Source organism: Ambystoma mexicanum, chromosome 1q (assembly GCF_040938575.1).
Source record: "Ambystoma mexicanum isolate Mex_15411 chromosome 1q, UKY_AmexF1_1, whole genome shotgun sequence".
Lineage (NCBI taxonomy): Eukaryota > Metazoa > Chordata > Amphibia > Caudata > Ambystomatidae > Ambystoma > Ambystoma mexicanum.
The window spans coordinates 1,033,959,406-1,033,982,368 of NC_090922.1; positions in this window are offsets into that span (position 1 = coordinate 1,033,959,406).

A 22,963-nucleotide genomic window follows, 5' to 3' on the forward strand; every position below is an offset into this window, starting at 1 on the left:
GATTTGAGTGCATTGTTGTCAGCTGTACTTGTGAGAGTGCAGGTTCACAGTGAATGGCCCATGTGACAGCAACTGCACCTAACCCACCCTCACCCCCATTCATCTGCCCTAAGTTCAGTTACGGGTGCATAGCCAATTACATATGCCATGTACAGTTATAAAACAGTTATAAATCCCTGTGCATAGTTGACTTATCAAATGAACACTGTACAGCCTCTTCCAACATGGAATGACCACATACATCACAAGTACCCTTTGTCGTGCTCCCATGCAGGTGATGCAGGGTATCCCCTGATGGCATGGCTCATGACCCCCATCAGACAACCCCACAACAGGCCTGAAGAGGCCTACAACCGTGCACATACACGCACTCACCGCACCATCGAGCAGACGTTTGGCCTGTTGAAGGCCAGGTCCCGCTGCCTAAGCCGATCAGGGGTAGCCCTCATTTACGGGCCAGAGAAAGTGGGCAAAATGGTGCTGGTATGTGCCATGCTGTTCAACATGTGCATCTGGCGCAACGTCCCCCTGCCCCTCTGCCCCCTGACATGGACATGATGCCACCAGAGGACGAGGATGAGGATGAAGAAGATGTAGGAAATGCACCGCACCACAATGATGGATGGGCCACACGGCAAGAGTTAATTCAACACTACTTTTGATGGACTGTTACCGACATGGCACTAGACATGGGTCACACTGAGCACTGGACATGGGTCACACTGAGCACTGGACACTGTACATGATTAAATGCACTCACACTGAATAAGCTATGTCCATTCATGTTTGTTTGAAACACCAGGTGTATTGCAACATGAGTAACTATGTACAGATGTGAATGACATTGCCTAACACTACAATCCCATTGGCCTCAAGCCCAGGGACCGTATCTCTCCAGGACTGAAATCTCTACACTGGCTCCCAGTGGCTGCGAGGATTAAGTTCAAAACCCTCTGCATTATCCACAAGGCCTTCTGGGGCCTGGGGCCAAAATACCTTCAACTCTCTCTCCCTAAATATCTTCCTTCCCGAGCCGCTTCTCAAAGCAACGAGCTGGGGGTAGATCTCTCTCCGCGGCAGGGGCCTCTGGAACAGCCTTCCTGCCTTCTTGAAACTTGAAGAGAACCATCTCCGGTTCCGGAAGCACCTCAAAACCTTCCTCTTTGCCTCTGCCTTCTCTGGCCCTCTCCCCAACTAAATTCTACACTGAAATTGCACTGAATCTGCAACTGGGCCACTCTCACCGACCTCGGTCCTGGGCCCAGCAACTCTCCACTTGCACTGCCTCCCTGGCATCGCATCCCCTGCACTGCGGGACTGTCTCTGTATCCCTACAACCCCCCCTTCCCAGCACTTGCCTGCACTTACCTTGCACTTGCCACCAGCTGGCCCTATTTATTTATTTATTTATTTTTATTCTACTTACTTGTACTGCACTTCCCCCTCCCCTTCCCCTTGCACTTTTCCCTTCCCCTACCCCTGCACTTGCGCGGTCTGAATGATACCTGGCCTAGTAGGATCGTTGTCTGTCTTCCCCTTGTCCCCCCCGCCTCGTCGCGCCTTGATACACTTGTGTATAGGCGCGTTACAAATGCCATATCATATCATATCATACTGACCCCAACCCCCCTCCCTAACTACCCCCACATCACCTCCCCATCTATCCCCACACCCCCTCCCCAAATACCCCCACACCCTCTCCTGACTTTCCACACCCCCTCCCCAACTACTCCCTCTCCACATGCACTAGAACCTTGGCTTATTTATGACCCTTTTTAGGTGGATGGGGGTGCCCCTCTGGCAGGCGATTGAGCTGCTTTGAATGATGCACAGGGCTACTTTGCATTGAACCCATCAGTGTTGTGCCCGAGGATGGTGCCAGTGGGGTGGTGACGTGGTGTTGTTCCACAATTGCGTGGAGCAACAGGTTGATTTACTCCACCAGTGAAGACATGGTACCATTGCCCTCCCTCCCTCACACACCTCACCAGGTGGTACACCCCCTCCGTGGCTCTGCCCAGTATTAATGCAGTGTTCCGTGAGGTGTCCTGCATGGTCTGGCACGTGAGTTGTGACTCAGTAAGGTACTGCTGCACCAATGCGTGCATTGCCTGCTGCCTTTCCTCCATTCTGGTGAGGCGCTCCTCAATGTCACGTATATGATGGAGTCCCAGTTGTGGCATGGGTGGTGGGCTCCGAGAGTCTATAGGACTGAATACTGCATCATCCACATGGCTAAAGTCGCTGAGTGTGTTGTGCACACTGGCCTCCACAATGCTGTTGGCTCCAGACACTTGTGTTGGTGTTGCAGGTTCATCCTGCTGGCTGGGGTCCGGGGAAACAGGTTCATCCCGTTGGCTGGGGTCCAGATAAACAGGTTCATCCTGCTGGCGGTTTCCTGCTGGCGGGGCTGCTTCACTTCAGGTGTTTGTGGCTGGCGGGGCTGCTTGGCTTCAGGTGTTTGGGGCTGGTGGGGCTGCTTGGCAGCAGGTGTTTCCTGTTGGAGGGGCTGTTCGCCAGTAGGTGTTTCCTGCTGCGGGGCTGCTTGGCAGCAGGTGTTTCCTGTTGATGGGTCTGCATGGCAGCAGGTGTTTCCTGCTGGCGGGGCTGCTTGGCAGCAGGTGTTTCCTACTGGCGGGGGTGGGGGTCTGAGCCAAAGGTGTTGTGGCATGCTCCGGTCTTGTGGTGGATATGCTTGGATCCTGGTTCGAGGTGGTGGATTTCCTGTGGCGGGCCATGTCCCATTGCCCCTGGATGTGGTTGCATGTTCCCCTTCGCTGTCAGATGCTGTGCCTGTGGGGGACAGTGAGGCAGGGCATCAGTAATGGGTGGGGATCCATCAGAAAGACATCAATGCTAGTACATTCTGAGTCATGCGCATTGCCATGGACATGGTGGAGGGCATGGCATTGTGCACACATGAATGTGTGGGGGATGCTTTGTGGGTGCATGTTTGTAGTGCGCCCATGGAGTGGGCAATGTCTGTTGCCTGTGGTACTGGTGTTTTCCCGGTTTGGGTGTTATGGGCATGCCACACAAGCTGTGTGACAAGTTGAGTTTGATTGTGAAACAGATGTGTTTCACTTGTGGCTGTTTCTGCATTGATGGTGATTCAGCGTGAAGGGACATTGTGGGTGTGACAAGTTTGCGACAGGTATCATTGATGTGTGCATCTTGACATGATGTGGCTCTGGCCATGTGGAGACACAGCGGTGACGACAGCAGGTGGACATTGTCTGGGTGATGTGTGTCTGTGTGCATGCAGATGCTACTTGTGTGGCCAATACAGGGGACATGTGGGGTTTGTCAGTGGTGTTTGTTTTCAGGTTGCAGCCAAGTACATTGTACATGTGTGGTACAAGGTTGTCAGTGGGTGGTATAGCAGCAGGTTTCAGGTTCCACAAACTTGACATACTGACCTGGCCATTTGCATTAGGGCTACAAGGTGTGTCATGTGACTTTGGGGTTACGTAGACTCACTGCACCTTCTGCCTCCGCATCTCCAACACCCTCTATGGCCTCCATGTGCGGGACGGTGCTGCACGTCTCCTCCCACGCCTGCAGTTTGCTATGGGATGGTGCTCTCCCTCCTGTGGCCAGGCCCTGGCTGTGCTCTGCAGCAAGGAGGTTGCGAACACAAATATGTAGGTCATCCCACCTCTTCTTGCAGTCTCGCACAGTCCGGGGTGTTGTCCCCACTGCCGAGACTTTACGGGCAACATCCTCCCATATGACCTTCTTGCGTATTTGCGCAGAATACTTACTCTGCATGCTCCACAAGGGTGTCAGCAGCATGTTCAGTTCAGTTCAGGTTCACTGAACCTGGGCTTGCGGTGACAGACAACAGATTGCATTGGAGACATGTTTCTCTGTGTTGGTAGGTGCTCAGATTTTGATTAACACACCTGTGGACTGAGGATTGGAATGGATTGTGTTTTTATAATGCATTTCCTGTTCTGGCGCAATGACGTTATTTCGGAATCGTACAAAAATGTCAACCTGGGAATTGTGACGGTTGAAAATGGAGACTTTTTTTTTAACCCCCCCTTACACAACATATATAGTATAATGCATATATATGTGGTGTAAAGGGTTAAAAAGAAGTCGCCATTTTCGGCCGTCGCAATAATCACATAGATCCTGTTATTTCTGGTGTCAGTAATACTGGCATCAGTAATTCCTCAGTGCCGGAGTCGGAGTCAGCGAGGGTGCCGGTATCAGGGGGTTTGGGGCTGTTACAGGCATGCCGTTGCTATAGTTTCCGACATGCCAGAATGTGCGTGCACGCTGACTCTGAATCTACCGTAGATTCCAGCAGCAGTGCTACATGGACACGGTGGCACTGGCATGCCAGTATTTTTTTTTTTACAGGCAAACTCGTACTGAGGCCAAATGTTGGTTATTTAATCTTTAGTGGTGGCTCTGAAAAGAACCTTTTTTGGGGGGTTTGTTAACACACACCTTTTTTCACTTTTTTGTTCTTTCTTGTTCTTTTTTTCCCTTACAGGAACTTCTTCAATGCATTCCTGAGATTGTAAAGGAAAATTGCATTTCTGACATCTGGACAAAAATAATTCACACCCTTAGAATTGATATTATCATTCCAAACGATGACATTCATGCAGCATACAAAAAAGCAGATACTCCTTTATTAACAATCTGCCTTGAGTGTTCAATTTGAGGACTGAAAAATGTTGTTGGGCATCTCCATGCGCATCTCTTATATATTTCTGAATAAATAACCTGAGCAGCAGTAAACAGTTGCATTAGGCTTTTAAAAAATCCTCCAGTGTCACTTCCAACACACCGTAGTCACAGACCCCAAACTGTCCCCTCCACAATTGACAATCACAATATCTGGTCATTTACAGTCAGCCACACTCTCACAGAATGAAAACGCTCTCACAGAATGAAAACAAGCTTGCCCAGTTTGAGCCACAAATTGCATGCCAGGAAACCTCCAATACTTCCAAGGATGCCTTACATACCTTCAATGACTGAATTGAAGAGTCCTCCAGAATCCACACAGACTACCTTCTCAATCACATAGCCATAGCCATTATCACTGCTCTCACAACTCCTGCATACAAAACTCCTACTACCCTCTCTTCCTATACACCACACCCAGCAAACCTGATTGGTTACTCTCCACAGTCCCCTTTCCATGCCTGGAATCCACAGAAGACCCTAATGTGGCATGTGCCATCCGCAAACTAACGCTATGTCTGCAGACCACGTACCTCAGGAGCAGCCCTTCTATCCTTTCCACTTTCATGTTCTCAACACTCCCTCATTTGCAGCTTTCAAAGAGTCACACATCTATCCACCAATCACATCCATAACCTCTACACCTAACCCTGTCATCTCACTTCAACACTTCAGATGTACACTTGAACTCTCAGAGTACATATCTCCTGTTAATGAAAGACATCTGCATCAAAAACTACTGTGCAACAGCCCAAGATTTCTATTTCCAGGTTCAACATCTGCATCTAACTCTTTCACAAATATATATATATATATATATATGCACATATATATATATGCACATATATATATATATATATACAGAGAGAGAGAGAGAGAGAGAGAGAGAGAGAGGGGGGGGTTCCTGCTACTTACCTTCTAAAAATCTTATCAATAAGCATAGTCTCTTTGTTAACCACTCTAGCAAATGCCATGCATTTCAAAATGTTTCTTTTTACAAGCATTTTGATAAAAGTAACAAAATTCATATGTGCATGTACAGCAGCACTGTGTCACTTTTTCATAAAATAAGGAAAAAACAGATAAAATAGACCTGTAGACCATTTTGAAGTGGCACTTATTGTCTCACAGTTTAAATGTTAGCAGCCCATGCATACATCCCAACACCACCCATTCCAATGTATAGGTGTTCCTTAAATGTGTCTTTCTTCCTTTGCATTCTGTCACTTCCAATTCACCTTGCCCATAATAAAACTGAAACTACAAGTCCCAGAATGCAGAGAAAAAAAACATGACTACACTTCAAGATTCAAAACTGTGACATGTATGATAAATAAACATAAAAATGCTCTGCTTTTTAAAATATGTTTTGAAAGCCTTTTACATATCTGCATTTCCAGCAGCACTGTGTCACTTTTTCATGAAAGAAAGTAAAAGCAGAACAAATAGATTTGTACACCATTTGTAATTGGCACTCAGTGTGTGCTAGTTTAATATATTAACAGTACATGTATATTTCCTAACATAACCCATTCCAATCTTCAGCTGCTTATGCAGTCCTACTGTTTTCTCTACACTGCAAGTGCCATAATGCAAAGAAAAACTCTGACTAGTTAACCACCTACAGATTAGAATGCATCATGTTTGCAAGTATGCATATACTGCTAACACATTATACTTATACACACCGACTGCCATTTAAAAGTGTACTGCACTCTACATACTACACAGAGCTTCTGCAAATGCACATACACATTTCTTACATTTCATAAACATGCTCATAAAAGCAACAATTTTTAACCGTCCACCAATTTTATTAACTTTTTCCCCACCACTCCTCCTTCCATTACAAATATGACCCGTCCTTCCTAACAGTACTTTGCCATTAAAAATGTCCCACTAACTATCTTTTACAATTACAGGAAATAATCACATCACTGCAATCAAAAACCGGAAAACGAATACCCTTTGCATCCGACAAAGTACTTACATTAATGTACTAGGTATATGTGCCACTATATATATTACCCCAGACTACTCTTTTCAAACCAACATTTCTTTCACTCTAGTCCATTATATTCCACCATTCACACTCCGACTATTCCCATCTACACACCACCATTGCAACATCCACTCTGTTCCTCAAAACAGCACAATAACTGTACAGATTCCATCGCACTACCACTGCCCTCCTCACTAGCTCAAACACTGTTACACTTCTGTATACTCTTATTCTCACAACCTATCCAACCACACCTAATATAGCACCTCACAATCAAACTGCACTGTATTCATCTCTACAATCACACCCACACACCCATGCACCATACATGCATATACATTGCACAACTTTGCAATACAACCTCTCTCTTTTACCAGAAGACACAACAAAATGTCTACTAAACAGCAACTCCATAGAAAAGAAAGAAAAACTAGAGCAGATAAGACTAAAACTACATCACACATTCATCCACCTCTAAAACTATTTATAGAAAACATTACAACAAAAGAGCTAGTAACCTCACTCAACAAAATTAAACCAACAGCAACTAAAGAAGGTAAGGCCCCTTTTGCAAAAACAAAAAGTAAAACATTATGTACAAAGAAAAGCAGACCTACTACTAACAAACCCAATACTCTACCCGTTTAAACATAGTCACGGTAAAGCAATCCAAAAGAATTATGTTACAAAAATTATTCCTCCGTTGAGTTATTCACAATCTTATAAAAAAATCTGAAAAGTCACAATCTTCCCTTGAGAACTACTGCAGGAGAGTAATCCTGCAAGCTCTAACTGACAGCACTATTCTACTGAATAGAACATTTTAATGTTGATTTCAAACAGAACAAAGCCACTATCTAAATGAATCAAAAAATTACAACAAGTACTTCTAAACATGCGCAGTGTCAACATAGAGACCCTTTCAAACTTCTGTGATGATAAATGGATTCACACAAGCAGCACAGAACCATACTTCAATAAAGAAGCTTAGAAACTAGAGCAACAAAAAATAATTGCCATAGACAATACTGGTTGAGGGTATGAAATGGTGGAAGAAACCATTATGGCAAAGGAAACCCTTATAGAAAAAAAATCTCCAACAAACTTTGAGCTAAATGCTCCTTTCACCCAAACTAACCGTCCAGTGTACGAATGGACATGCAGCCCAATGTGTAATGTACACCAACAATCCTTTAAACCTTTACAGCAATTCCTCAATCACTATGTAAAACTGAAAGACAAAAATTAAATGGTAACTTTACAAATCATAGACTCCTGTGCAGTGCGCCGCCACACTGGTCTGTGAGGACATTAATTAGCCTGCATTTTATGAACTGCTTGCAAAAGCACTTTCTACCCCATCAAAATGTTAGCGACACACCATTCTACTATGCAGAATCTTGTGCATCAACTATACTATGCAAAAATGTAAATAACGTTGTCCTACATGGAACAGCCAAAGAACTCCTTCAAGAAATCAAGCACATCCAACGTAAATACTTTGGAACGGAAGGTGACTTATAGAATTCTATAACTTTAGGAAGCATTACCGAAAAACTCATAAACATCAACGTCCTAATAAAGACATACAAAAAAGAAATATCTAAGTTTCAAAACACATCTGCTGAAATACCAGACCAAATATGTGTCTGTTGCTGCAGAACTTTTTATAAAATAGAGCACAAATATTGTAGATCTAGCTTACAAAATAGAAGACAATGAAGAATCCCAATGGTTCCATTTAGCTTTCTATCTAAAAGCAGAAGGTAAATACAAAATAACTAACCCCTCACAAGTGTGCACGTACTGCAACACAAAGCTTGACAGTAACCAAATGCCATCACGTGCTGTCACCAATAACTTAGAAATAGTACCACTTCCAAAAGCTCTCCAACACCTTCACTTATACGAGAGCATTATAATACAAACAGTGCACCCATTTCAAGCTATAATACTTCATCAGAACTAATAAAGGGCATCTGTGGCAAAGTAGTATATTTACCATTGGATCTAAAAGAAAATGTTCAAACTCCAGGACTACAATGGCCAATAGATCAATCGTTGATTGTACTAGTTAATGGTGTGCCAATAAAAGACAAACAAAATTGTCAGCAACTAGTCGACTTAAAGTTAGACAAGCCCTACAATATCTAAAAGAAAATTATGAGTACTACAAAGATATAAATGTGGAGGAAAAGTTAAGAGAAAACACCCACATTATTCAAGAGTCACCAGAAACTGGCCAACTTGAACATGTAGATCCTGTTACAGCAGCCAACATTTTAGACCAGTATACCATTCACCCACTGCTCTCCAAAGACACAATTGATGATGCATTAGAAACATATCAAATGTATCAAGCCAAAGGATCCCAAATGAGCATATGGGAAAAAAGTGTAGAAGCACGTTCTTTTCCTCTACTCTTTCCTACAGGAAAAGGAGGAAGATATGATGAAAGGTCCACACAAATTAGTGCATCAGAATATTGCTCTTTATGAATGTATTCTGAATACACCAGATTGAGGCAAAATGCTGAATACATTTTCCACCTCCTCTTCGAAAGTGAACTAGCAACTCTATCTTATGGAGCTGCACAAACATTAATCACAGGCTCTAACTTTTTAAACATATCCACTAACCAACTGCTTCAAAAAATAAAAGACAAAGATGACGTTTTGCAGACAAGTATCACAAAACTCTTGGCAAACATGCATGGTACAAGATGTACGTTGTATGCTATGGAACCTAGGCTCACCCACATGGTTTGTTACTTTAAGTTGTGCAGAGTATGCACGGGATGACTTGCACTACTTCTTACACACTGCAAACCAAAACAAAGACGGAATAGACATAAAAACACCAGGAGAACTCTGTTCTCTTACTTTCACCCTCGCTTCATAGCCATGCTGAATTTTATCTGCAATACAACTACTGCCTCCACTTGGAGAAGTGCAACACTTATTTTGCGGAAAAGAAAATCAATCCAGAGGGGCAACACACATCCACATGCTTTTGTGGATAAACAATGCTACAAAATGTGGCCATGATTGTGACGCCCCTGTTTTACAGTTTGCTTCCCTAGACCAGTATGCAAAAAAATGACAAGTAAATAGCTTGATCTCTTCTGTTAGACACAACTTAAAAGGCAAATACCATAAATTCATACATTAAAAGGGACAAAGCATCCAAGTACATCAATGATTACAATGCAATCATTGCCCTCTTGGGAATTCAAACATAGACATCCAATACATTGCAGATATTTCATTGCAGTTCCGGATATGTCACCAAAGTTGATTGTACAGCATTGGTATAAAGATGTTGTCCCATAGAGAATGTGGGTCTTACGAAGCTGCAGACAGTTTAACAGGTACAGCGTTATATGGCAAATCTGAGCACATTGTCTGGCTGAAACCTTGGACCAGCTTCATCCCAAAAAAGAGTACTAAAATCCTATCAAGAGATAGAAAACATAGCCACAAATGATCTCAACAGCCAGGGCATTTTTTTTTTAAAGAAAATGTACTTGACACATTCTTCCCAAACAGAAGTACTGCTTTGGAAAACATGTATCTGTATGACATTGCCCAAAGGTACACCTACAAAAACAATGCCTCACCAAATGAGACAACTGGCAAATATTCTGTTTCAACTAGTGAAGGAAGCCTAGTGAAACTAACCAATCCCAGTCTACTTAGTCAGGTAAAGTTATCATTTAAAACACCACAACATAGAGAACTGTATTACATGGCCCTACTCCAACTTTTTAAACCTTGGAGAAAAGAAAAATAATTATTAGGTGCCTATGATTCATTTGAAGCTGCATTTAAAGCAAATGAAAGCAGTATAATAAGCGACAATTTCAAACAATACAAACAAATGTTAGACAATTAACGCCAAAAAGAGGAAGAAATTGAAGCTCAACTAGCCAATAGATAAAGACACTCCTGAGGGCAGTCAACCTTCCCTTACAGGAAGTCAAGACCCACTTGGAGAACCACTCGATGTAAATGAAGCAGGACTAGCCTTGACTGAGGTAGAAAAACCATGTATCAATATAAACAATCTGAGGAAGACTTGCCAATTCTGGAATCTCAGCTAAATGATGGACAACTCACCATTTATCTTGGAGTCACTCAAGAAATGTAACATGTTTTTAAACATGAAACTAAAACCTGTACCTGTAAAAATTATAAACCTCTGCTCCTATATGTAAGCGGTGAAGCTGGTTCTGTCAAAACACTTTTTTAATTAAAATAATCAGCACATTTCTACAGAAACTTAACAAACAACAAACTTTCAGCAGAAATAACAGCCCCCAGGGGGTTATCTGCTTACAACACAGGTGTTGTCACTTTGCACAAATTACTACTCCTCCCCATAGAACACCAAAACAAATTAGAATACTACAAATTGTCAGCAGAAACTGCTACTGAGGTATGCAGAATTCTAAAACAAATGAAAGTGCTCCTGATATATCAAGTAAGCATGGTATCCAACATCATGTTGGCTTTAATTCATCTCCGAATGCAAGAAGTCTTAAATACCAACTACAAGAAACTAATTGGAGTGAAACATGTTATTGTTTTTGGAGAACTCCTACAGTTAACGCCAGTGAAAGGGTAACCTATTTTGAAAACATTAGGACACAAGGAATGCCGTAATACTCTCAGCAGTATTGGAAACGTAAATCACTGTCAACATTTTCACTACAGACAACTAACTCCAAACATGCACCAGTCTGCGGACCTCACTTATGCTAACATTGTAAAAAGCATTTGAACTGGGCTGCTTTCTAAAGATGCAAAATCCATCTTAAATGGTAGACTAATTCATGGGCTATATGGGCGAAACACATATGCTCCTGATGTCATGGAACAATTAACCCTTGCCAGCTGTAGTCAATTCAATGAGACAATGTTGAAAAAGGAAATGCAACCTATACTGCATATCAGCTCCACAGACAAACTAGAAGTGAACAACATGACACTTCCTATGTTTCATCAAGCAACAGCACGACTAAATAACTTAGAAAAATGTATCTCCAACAGAGCCAGATTGGAGAAAATATTAACTTTGTGTCTGAACTGCAGAGTAATACTAAAACAAAACCTTGACATAGAACAAGGCTTAGTCAATGGACCAAATGGTACAGTTGTTGGCTTCTAAACATATCCAAATGACAACAAAATTCAGTTTGTCAATATCCACTTTGACAAACTTGCAGAAGTTAAAATAATTGGCTGAACAATAGGCCGTTTCCTTCTTTTCAAAGACATGTGCATACGCAGAAGGTAATTTTCTCTGGCATTTGCATACACTGTCACTATTTACAAATCACAAGGTCTTACCATAGATCAAGCATTGTTTGACATTGGCAGCAGAGTCTGTTAAGAAGCTATGCGTTATGTAGCACTTTCAGAACTGTGTACACTCAATGGGCTATTCCTAGTTAACTTTGATACAAACAAAGTCAATGCTGACATTCCTTGCATCCTGGAATACAACAGGCTAATGGCACTATTCAACCCCAATCTAGATATGTACCCTGTACCTCAAAAAATAAACCTTTTAAAAGACAAATAATAGAAACAGAAGCTATAGCAGATTTCCCAACAAAACCACTAAAAATAAAAACAGCCAACTCCTGCATCAAACAATACAACCATAAAACTGTCTAGTAAAAAGTCAACTTCACATCCATAAGAAAAGAAAGACACAAATGTCTCTTTTCCAGAACGATCTGCAGGCCCATCTAACAATCCACAAACATAACTCTCTGGTCCATTTAAATTGAGAAACCCATTAGAGTAAATTGTTATGCTAATGTGATAATCAATCTTCTCTTTCAATTGCCGCCAATTGTTTATATTTACTTAAACAACTCAGACCAGATGTGTTTGCAAATGATCGTCCTTCACAGAAATGCCATAAATAATCCTGACAACACTTACAGTGTCTCAGGTATCATGCACAAGAAGATCCACAAGAATTCCTAATGTACTTACTACAAGTACTGGAAACCAAAAATATCCCTACAAATGAAATCTTCCAGACTTCATACACGTGAAGCATGCATGCACTCTCTGCAACCATGTTTCACAAGACAGCATCCCTAATGAACAATTTCTATATGTATCCATACCAAATTGTGAATCCATTCCATTTTACCTGCTTCTGCAGAATGCAAATCATGGCATGGAATGCCCTTTTAGCAATTCAGATAATCGTTCCACCATATAAATAAAACTAAACTGACATAGCCAATATGTCATACTAATGCTTCTAAGGTACAATGCATATGGTACCAAAAATAACTGTAAGCTTACAGGCTTCACACACAGCCATGTATCTCTTGGAAAGAAAACCTTAACAACAGTAGGTATAATATACCATGCTGGTGCCGCAACTACTTCAGGGCACTACACTGCATATGTGGAAAAAAAGCCGTTGGTTTGAATGTAACAATACCTCTGTTACTCCAAAACATAGGTTACCAGCAAATTCAACAAATGCCTACTTAAAATTCCTACAACCCAAATGTAGTCACTAAACTATAACACTGTTAACAGTTAGAATATGCCAACAGGTATCTAACTATTTCAAGCATTCCCTTAATTACAACATACTGCAAACAAACATACTATTACATTTACACTCACATAATTGTAATCGTTTTTTTTAAATCCAGGAAGGGTTTTTTATCCCAATTATCCAATGATTATATAATGTCAAAACAACAGCAGTGTGTTGTACACTAATTGTGTACCAAACATAGACCTTAACATGTACTTTTTATGTGTGTCTAAAAAAGAAAATGTATATTGAAAACTGTGTACCACTACAGCTTTTGAACTATCATGCTTAATCAATTGTACTGTTTTTTTCTCCACAGAAATGAAACCGGACATTGCAGCTTCATGACGATGCAACACTAAGTTGCCACAGCAATGATAATCAACTACATAATCTGTGAGCACTATCCTCAATTGTACTACAATCATAAGTAGCATATACAATTCACTTACAATATTACAAACACTTTGTAGTCCCACTACATTACCTACAATTACTTTACACATATTCCTACTAAGGTGACTCTGGCCATACTCCTACTATATTACCTATAAATACAATACACATATTAATACTGTGATGATTGTGCCCAGTGCACATATTTTTGAGGGCATGGCCTGGGGGCAGCTGTAGCTGTCTGCAGATCCAACATGGGGGGCGTTTCCAAAAATATGACGCACCTTACGCTCATCACCATCCAATCAGCGGGCACGTCCTACGTCCGCGGACCTCGCATCAACCTCTAGGCCAATCTACTCTTTGGTTGTTTCAAAAATAACTACTGGACCGATTTACACCAAATTTACAAAAGAACACTTTCGGGACCAAGCCGCCGCTCCTGCCACAAATATGGTGAAAATTGGTCCAGCGCTTTGGGCAGTAGACGTGAGCAAAAACATTTTTCCATTGCGTCTATGGGAGAAACCACACATTTTGGGACCCCCCCTATAACGTTGCCCTCCCTCACAGGATCGATCTGACGGGCCATTTACATTTTTTGCATAGTTTTGTGAGGATTCATTCGGGGGGTGAAGTTATAAGCTTGCTAAAAAGTGCTCTTCCTATGGGTTGAGCAACTTAACCATAACTACATGGCTGCTACCTGATTCTGTTTGATTGTTGCCTGTATTGGGTTATGTATATATTTCCTCTATCCAATCTAATCATTCCTTCCATCCTTTCATAGGATCAAACGATTCCATCATTACAAAAACAAAATTCAGAACAACCAGTCCCTTCTACTCTAAAACAAATGGCCAACGTGTGCTTCACAATTTGATGGCTAGAGTAAAGCCTACAATGTGTGATTCCTCCAGGCCTCAAAATAAATAATTCCATAGATTTTCAATGTCAATATATGTGTACCTTATTGCATTGTAAATCACTGATAAATCAGAAAACTACAAACCGTGTCCATAGTCGATCCTTCTTAAAGGTACATTTTCCTCCATGCAGCACTTATACAGTTGCCCTTCTAATAACAATATTCTTTTGTATGGACTTACAATTACAGAAAACAATGTGCATATCTTGGCATCTTCTGGAAAATAAACAGATACACATTTGATGTGTGCAGTCTCTTTTGCAAATATTCTGATTGAATTACATACTTAATTTGGAGGCCGCTCCAAACCCTGATCATTTGAGAATTTTGCTCTTAAGCATTCAGGTCCACTGGAACCTTTCTACTTGCTAAGGGTAAGGGTTTAGCCTGCACTCCAACCTCCTGCTTGGGCTTCTTGTAATTATGCCCCCATCAAGGATGCTATCTCTGCCAGCTGTGCACCAGTGAAGGGCTTTGGTCCACACTGTCCAACCTTGTGTTAACCTTCCTCCTCCCGACAATACCTTTTCAGATATTAACCCTCTGCCACACCACCAAACTGTCTGATAAGCCTTTTTGCTCAGATGGTAACATCATCCCTCCCAATAACTAGTTCTTAGATGTAAACCCGCCTCCTCATCCAAACCAACCGCCTCCTCCCATACACCAACTACCTCCTTTAATCTCCATCCTCCTTAATAGGTCTGTTGCTTGCTGCTCTTCTCAAAACACTTCTCCCCAGCTCCTACTCCAACACTCTACAGAGGGATCCGGACAGCTCTCCTTTTATATTCTCCCTCCCCTTATGGTGTAGCCTAAGGCCATCTGTTGCACCTGGGTGGGATGGGTTGGCCTAGTTTGGGATTACCCCATGCACCTGCAGTCATGTAGTCTGTGAGGGCATATGTATGAGGTTATTTCATTTTCTGCCACCATGGTTGATGTTCCAATGGCCTAGATGCATTAGAGTGCTCTCTTCTTCCTCTGAGTTTTGCTTTGAGACTTTCTTCCACCATCCAATGCCCTTTGTTCTCTCCTCTGCAACACCAGTTTCAAAACCCCCAAATGTGTAAGGGACACCTTCTGTCTCAAAAAGCTTTAGTCGCTGGATATTTTCCTCTGTGTAATTCCCATGACATTATCTTGCTTAGGAAAGAATGGTGACAATACTATGTAGCAGCGTGGTTCCTGAAAAAATGCCCTGAACGTTTTCTCAGTCGTTGACTGTGTATATATTGTACCAATATCAGTCATGAAGACTCCAGTTATCTGTTTATTTTGTTTCCAAATTTTTCTGGTAAATCAGCTGAAGAAATGCAAGTAACTAGAACTTTGTTTTGAAATTCTGTTTTCTCCAGTACTTTTGCTGGAAGAAAAAATGGATAACAGTCATGGTCTCAGCTTGTGTTTCTGCTTGGCAGCAGAGTTGAGAAAATATTGAATCACCATTGAGTCTGTGTCTGCAAGTTGCTGCTCGAAACCCTTAACCGGGATGGCGCCTATTTATATGCTAAATTGCGGGCTCTATTTCACATCTATGGGCCCCCTGCTGATGGGTATTGAAGGATGGCTAGTACTACCCTCAAGAGCCTAAGATGGCAACCTCCCCCCATAGATACTAATGGGTCCCTCCCAGGTTTATCCTGGAACTTTCTCCCATGGATTTAAACAGAGTTTCATAGGGTCTACTGCTGCACCTTCATTTCAAATCCATCAACAAGGTTTACAAGAGTCTGAGGCTGTTACCTTCCCCCATAGACATCAATGGATTTGGTTCCCTAGCTCACCCTGGGTCTTCATGAAGAGTGTCATGGGGAACCATGTCTACATCCCCCAGTTCCAACAGTTACTGGCCACTATACTCACCTTTCTGTAAATACCCAGGGTTACAGTAGGTACAGAAAGGACAGAGTGGGAAAGGAGCCAACTGAGTTAACTGCTCCCTGCTTCCCCCATTCTCTGACCAACTTCCTTGGGTCCCCTCCCCTCACCCTCTTGTGAGGCTCCAAACCTTGGGGTCTGTGACTACTCTCTCTCCTTCTCCCTGCACATCCTGGACATTGGCAAGAAGTCCAACTTTCAACTTCACCTCCTCAGAGGCATTCTCCCCTTCCTCGCCTTCCCCCAGAAGCTCAATGTCTCCAGATCTCTGGTTCTCTCTAGACAGGTCTATTACAACAGCCTCTTCCTCAATCTGCCTTGTTCTTCCCTTCGTCCCTTCAACTAATCCAGAATACGACTGCAAGACTTATCCTTGGCCTCAATCCAAGGGACTGCATCTCTCCAGCCCTAAATTCTCCCCACTGGCTCCCAGTGACCGCAAATATCAAATTCAAGACCCTTTGCATCATCTACAAGACTGTCTGGGCCCGGGATATCTTTACATCCAGCTCTCTCTCCCAAAATACCTCCCTGCTTGAGTTATTTGATACTCTAGTTCCAGGACAGGACTTTCTCCAAGCAGAGAGTGGGAGGCAGGTCCCTCTCCTTGGCAGGGATTTCCTTCCGGAATGGCCCCCCTGATCCCCTCAAACTTGAGCCCGATCTTCTTAAGTTCCTGAAACTTCTCAAGACGTTCCTGTCCTCCTCCTCCTTCCCTCTCCCCGTCCTGTGCTAATGTCCCTTTGTCACTGAGACTGGTTCTTGGGCCCCTTATGTGTCTTCCAGGTGCAGGCCCTCCTTTTTGATCAGTCTCCCCCAGCATCCCTAACCAGCACTTGTCTTTGGGATCCCTTCCTGGATTCCCCCTCCCACCTATCCCCTGGCAGTTGACCTTCATGGCTCCCCGCAGCACTTGCTCACTCCCTGGACCCCCACTCCTGCTCTCAACTCCTCCTCCTTCCTAGCCGTTCCCCCTTCCCTGAACTTCTTTGTCTCTGCACTTGCAGGGTAGGAACTTCATAAGGCCTAGTACGACCATCACTGTGGTTTTTTCCTATGCCCCCCCTTTTGTTGCCTTATAGCATCTGGAAACATTTGTGTATAGATTTCATATAAATGTCCAATACATAAATAAATAAAATGAGTCAACACAGAGATGATTTCTGCAGCTGGTGCCGCTGACTGTGTGTTGGACTCTTCTTCACAGCACTGCACTCTATTTCATCGTGGATAACCCTTTAGTATGTCATGTACCTTGGTGCACGTGTCCCATCAACAAAACAGGTGTCTGCAGCAGTGATCAGATTCTTGTATGCCCCTCTTTCAACTTCCAGACCCATATTGTTGCCCTGCTCAGCACTCACCTCCTGTTCCACCTCCTGCTATCCCTACTCCTTATGCAGCTCACCCACCTCCACTCATCACCTCCACTCATCTTTCATCTGCCTCCTCCAGTGACGCCATTTTTGAGTAAACGGGGGTCGCAACTAAAAACCCAGAATCACCTAGTAAGTGGAGGCCCCCCGCCACACCAGGTCTGGTGGGTCTCTGGCCCAGTCCTTACTCGGGTGAACAAACAGATAGTGGACCAGTAGATGGAGATGACACTAAATTAATTCAAAACATATCAAATGTTAATCAATAAACTCGTAACAAAAAAAAACAATCATGAAATTCAATAAAAAACGACCAGTTCATTCCTTCAATCACAACCACCTACAAAACTCATTCAGACTTTCATCTATAAAACCCCAAAGTGATTTCTAAACCAGTAAGCATTGATAATGTTGCTACACCAATTATTTTCAATTTTCACATTCATCAGTGACCCAGTCCATAGTATCAGGTGTCGTTGTGCATCCAGTATTCTATTAAACCAGATGATTCACACCAAAAAGCGTTGACACGTGTTTCGGTCAAAGACCTTCTTCAGGACGTAGAGCATGGAGAAATCACACAGCTCTATTCTCAATTTATATGGGCCAGTAGTCAGTCTAAAAAAGATAAAAACCATAGTGTCATCCCTATTTCTTTCAACAAGTGACTGATAATGTCACAAATGTGCTATAATTCAATAGGCACACACGCCCCTACTCACCCCCAAGTTCCAACTCGAGGGATGGTGAACGGGACGGCGGAAATCAATCCTCCACTGGAATCAATATCACTCTGGTGAAGCCTGTGCCAGGAGGAGTTTAGTAGGGGTTGGAGCTGGCCGTGACATGTGACACATGTCACGTTCAGCTCCAACTCCTTCTCCCTCAGCTTCCTCACAGCTTACATACAGGAAGCAGGAAACTCTTGCAGCTTCCTGGTTCCTGTTTGTGAACAGTATGGAGGAGCCAAGGGTGGCCGGGAAGGACAGCCCGAAGCTGCAAGAAAAAGGTAAGAAGGCTTTTAGAAAAATAAATATATGATTCGTGAAGTGCTTGTCAGATGTATCAATGTGAATGGTCGGTGAATGAGATGTGATGTGATGTGTTTTTTTATGTTCTGGGTGGGCGGGTGTGCGCTGTGTAGAGAATTCAATGAGTTAATGCAAAATAAGGTCTGAGTGAATGAGAAGTGACGCCATGTGTGTTATTGAATGTTCTGGGTGGGTGTGTGCCTATGTAGAGAATGCAATGAGTCGAAGTAACAGAGGGTGTGAGTGACTTTTGGGTGAATGAGAAATGATGTGGGTTTTTGAATGTTCTGGGAGGGTGGGTGTGGGCCTGTGTAGAGAATGCAATGAGTGGATGTAAGAGAAGGTATGAGTGACTGGTGGGTGAATGAGAAGTGATGTGATCTCATGTCTGCTTTTGAGTGTTCTGGGTGGGTGGGTGTTTGTCATATAGAGAATGCAATCAGTGGATGTAAGAGAAAGTGTGAGTGACTGGCAGGTTAATGAGAAACAATATGATGTGATGTGATGTGTTTTTGAATGTTATGGGTGGGCGGGTGTGTGCTTCTGTAGAGAATGCAATGAGTGGATATAATAGGTGTGTGTGGCTGGTGGGTGAATGAGAAATTATGTGATGTGTGTTAATGAATGTTCTGGGTGGGCGGGTAGGTGTGTGCATGTGTAGATAATGCAATGAGAGGATGTACGAGAAGGTGTGAGTGACTGGTTGGTGAATGAGATGTGATGTGTGTATTTGAAGGTTCTGGGTGGGTGGGTGTCTGTCTCTGTAGCGAATGCAATGCGTGGATGTAAGAGAAGGTTTGAGAGACTGGTGGGTGAATGAGAAGTGATGTGATGTGATGTTATGTATGTTTTTGAATGTTGTGAGTAGGTGGGTGTGTGCCTGTGAGGATAATGCAATGAGTGGATGTAAGAGAAGGTGTAAGTGACTGGTTAGTGAATGAGGAGTGATGTGATGTGTGTTTTTGAATGTTCCAGGTATGTGGGTGTGTGCCTGTGTAGAGAATGCAATTAGTGGATGTAAGAGAAGGAGTGAGTGACTGCTTGGTAAATGAGAAGTGATGTGTGTTTTTGAATGTTCTGGGTGGGTGGGGGTGTGCTTGTGTAGAAAATGCAATGAGTTGATGCTTGTGTGCCTGTGGAGAGAATGCAATGAGTGGATGTAAGAGAATGTGTGAGTGAGTGACTGGTGGGTGAATGAGTCTGAATGTAATGGTGTGGTTTTGAATGTTCGGTGTGGGTGTGTGTGTGTGTGTGCTGTGTAGATAATTCAATGGTTGAAGGAAAGAAAAGGTGTGTGAGTGAGTGACTGGTGGGTGAATGAGTATGAATGTGATGGTGTGTTTTTGAATGTTGTGGGTAGGTGGGCGTTTCTGTGCCTGTGTAGAGAATGCAATGGGTGGAGGTAAGGAAATGTATATGAGCGAGTGACTGGTTGGTGAATGAGTATGAATGTGATGGTGTGTTTTTGAATGTTCTGGGTGGGTGTGTGCCTGTGTAGAGTATGCAATTAGTTTATGTAAGAGAAGGTGTGAGTGAGTGACTGGTGGGTGAATATGTATGAATGTGGTAGTGTCTTTGTGAATGTTCTGTGTGGGGTGTTGTGTGTGCCTGTGTGGTGAATTCAGTGTGAGTGAATACAAGAGTGGATGTATGGGTGAGTGATTGGTGGGTGAAAGGGGATGCATGTGTGTGCAAGGCCCTGGGAGACTCGGGATCACTGGAGCATTTTTGCCACATTCTTTATTGACTTTGCATGTTTTACTGGTATTTTCGGGCCAAGTTCATGTGTGTCATTCCCTGGCTAGACTGGCAATTTTTTGCAGTTAGTCTAGTGATTGCTTACTGTTGCATGACATGTATTACTCAGCATCTTTAAACAAGGAAGCATGATTAGTAGTGTTACCTCACTAGACTGATATTTTGGTGTAGCGGCTTGTATATTTTTATTAACTGAGCATTTATGATGAATCAAGAATGATAAGTGTTCTTATGGGTCTAGACTGCTTACATTGAAAGCATATTGGACAGGTTTTCATATTGTGACATACCACTTTTAATGGCCCAACCAGAGTATGTTCTTATATAGGAGTACTGACATATATTGGCAGAGCCAGTTTTGTGCCCAGTGCCAGTAATGATACTATAAAAAAACATCTTAAAGCAAACATGAGTACAGTCTTATATGGGAATACTAGCATATGTTGGTGGAGCCAGCATGAAAATGTATGGGCACAAAAGGCATAAACATGTTTTTTATACTGGCATATATTGTTGGGCCCTGCATGATAATGCATTTGGAAATACCCTGTGCACTTTTGGTGACTTGCATCTATTGTACTTTTTTCATGATTTATTCTACGCCCGACTAAACCGATTGCTGGCCATTTAGCCAAATTGTTGGCTGCTTTACCTGAATTTTCACAGAAGGTGTGCTGTGTAATGCATCATTATTCAAAACATTTTATCAGGGGAGGTATATAAATCTCCACTGAATTCCCCCCAAATCCATTTTCGTTAGTTCAGGTTCCCTCGCTACAATCGGTCGCAATCACATACTTATGGCAAATATTTACACCCTCCAAAAAAACAACACACCAGCCACCACTGGTGGCTGGAATATTGGTGGACCAGGCACCACCCCCTTCTTTACGTTAAACATTTAAGAGCTTGGATTAAAAATAATATTCACTCCTTTCGCTTGCAGTAGTGAATGCCCCAGCAGCGGCATAATCTTCATCGACATTGCGCACACAAAATGGTCCGGACCGGCACGAGGTATGGCACACCCTGTGCTTTGTTAAGGAGCTTGGGGGGCTCCCACAGTGTTGCTTGCAAGGGAGCTGCCAAACTTTGTGCTACGCCATTGGGCACCACTGGTTCTGACAAAATGGTAGTGTGCAGTGCGCGCCCTGAAGTCTGCCAGTGAGTCCCTGGGTGAGAAACTACTTGTGGGTGTTTTCAATTTAAAATAACTGAGTGGTGCCATGAATTTATGTATGCAGCAATGATATTTGTTTTTTTTAAAGTCCTTTCACACCCAGTATTACACTAAATCCTTGGCTCTGTCAGGGAATTTGGGAATTGTGGTAGCTTTGATTCATCGCAATCAGTGATTTTCACAGAATGTTGTTTTATGTGATATCTTGTGTAAACAAAATGTACTTTTGTCTTTTTTATATGGAAACTGTTCCGAGAGTTTTTATACTTATTGATTAAAAAAATGTTTATCTCTATTGTTCCTGTCTTGATTCATTGAACAATATGATAGTTAGCACTGTTTGCAACTAGACACACCTAGTGCGTGTGTAGGTGGGTAGCTGTTCAGTGGCATTTCTTGTTGTATATACCTGTATCTAGTCCTCAGCCACAAAGCCCCCTAAAAAAGAGGACCCCCTAGCTCTAATCGCTTGTATTTCTAGCTGACTCATAGATACATTTATAACGTGGGAATTTTGTTGATACTAAATCCTGGTCAATGATTTAATTTTCAGGCCTTGCTCGTGCACCATTTTTCTCGTGGGTAAACAGCAGCGAACGCCTCTGCAGGTCACAACTTTTTTGGCTTGTTTAACATAGCAATGACACAGATGTACATACTTCTGTGTCCATTGATCTATACATGTTTCATGCAATAGCTGTAACACACGTTAGAATTTCGGTTACCCTGTTACACATACTGCATTACGTATGTTTTACATATAGACCCCACGTCGAATCTGTTAAATGACATTCCCCAAATGTGTGATTGTGGATAAATCATGCTTCGCTCTGTGCCTCGGTTCTTATATCTGGCTGAAATGAGAGTGCCTGGGAACAGGGGTGCTAGACGCATCTAAAAAACTGAAGGTTGTTTGCCATCACTTCCCATGAGGTCACTTGGGGTGGGGTCAAATGGCATCATTTCCGGTGCTGTCATCAGGGGGTCATGAGTAGTTTGATGTCACTTCTGCTACTCCTGGCATTTTGGTGAAATGACATCCCTGGCCTCCTCCTGCCTTGCATGCTCCTATTCCTCTTCCACCAATTTTTAAACCACGCAGCCCCTCATCCACCTCTTCCTTTATCC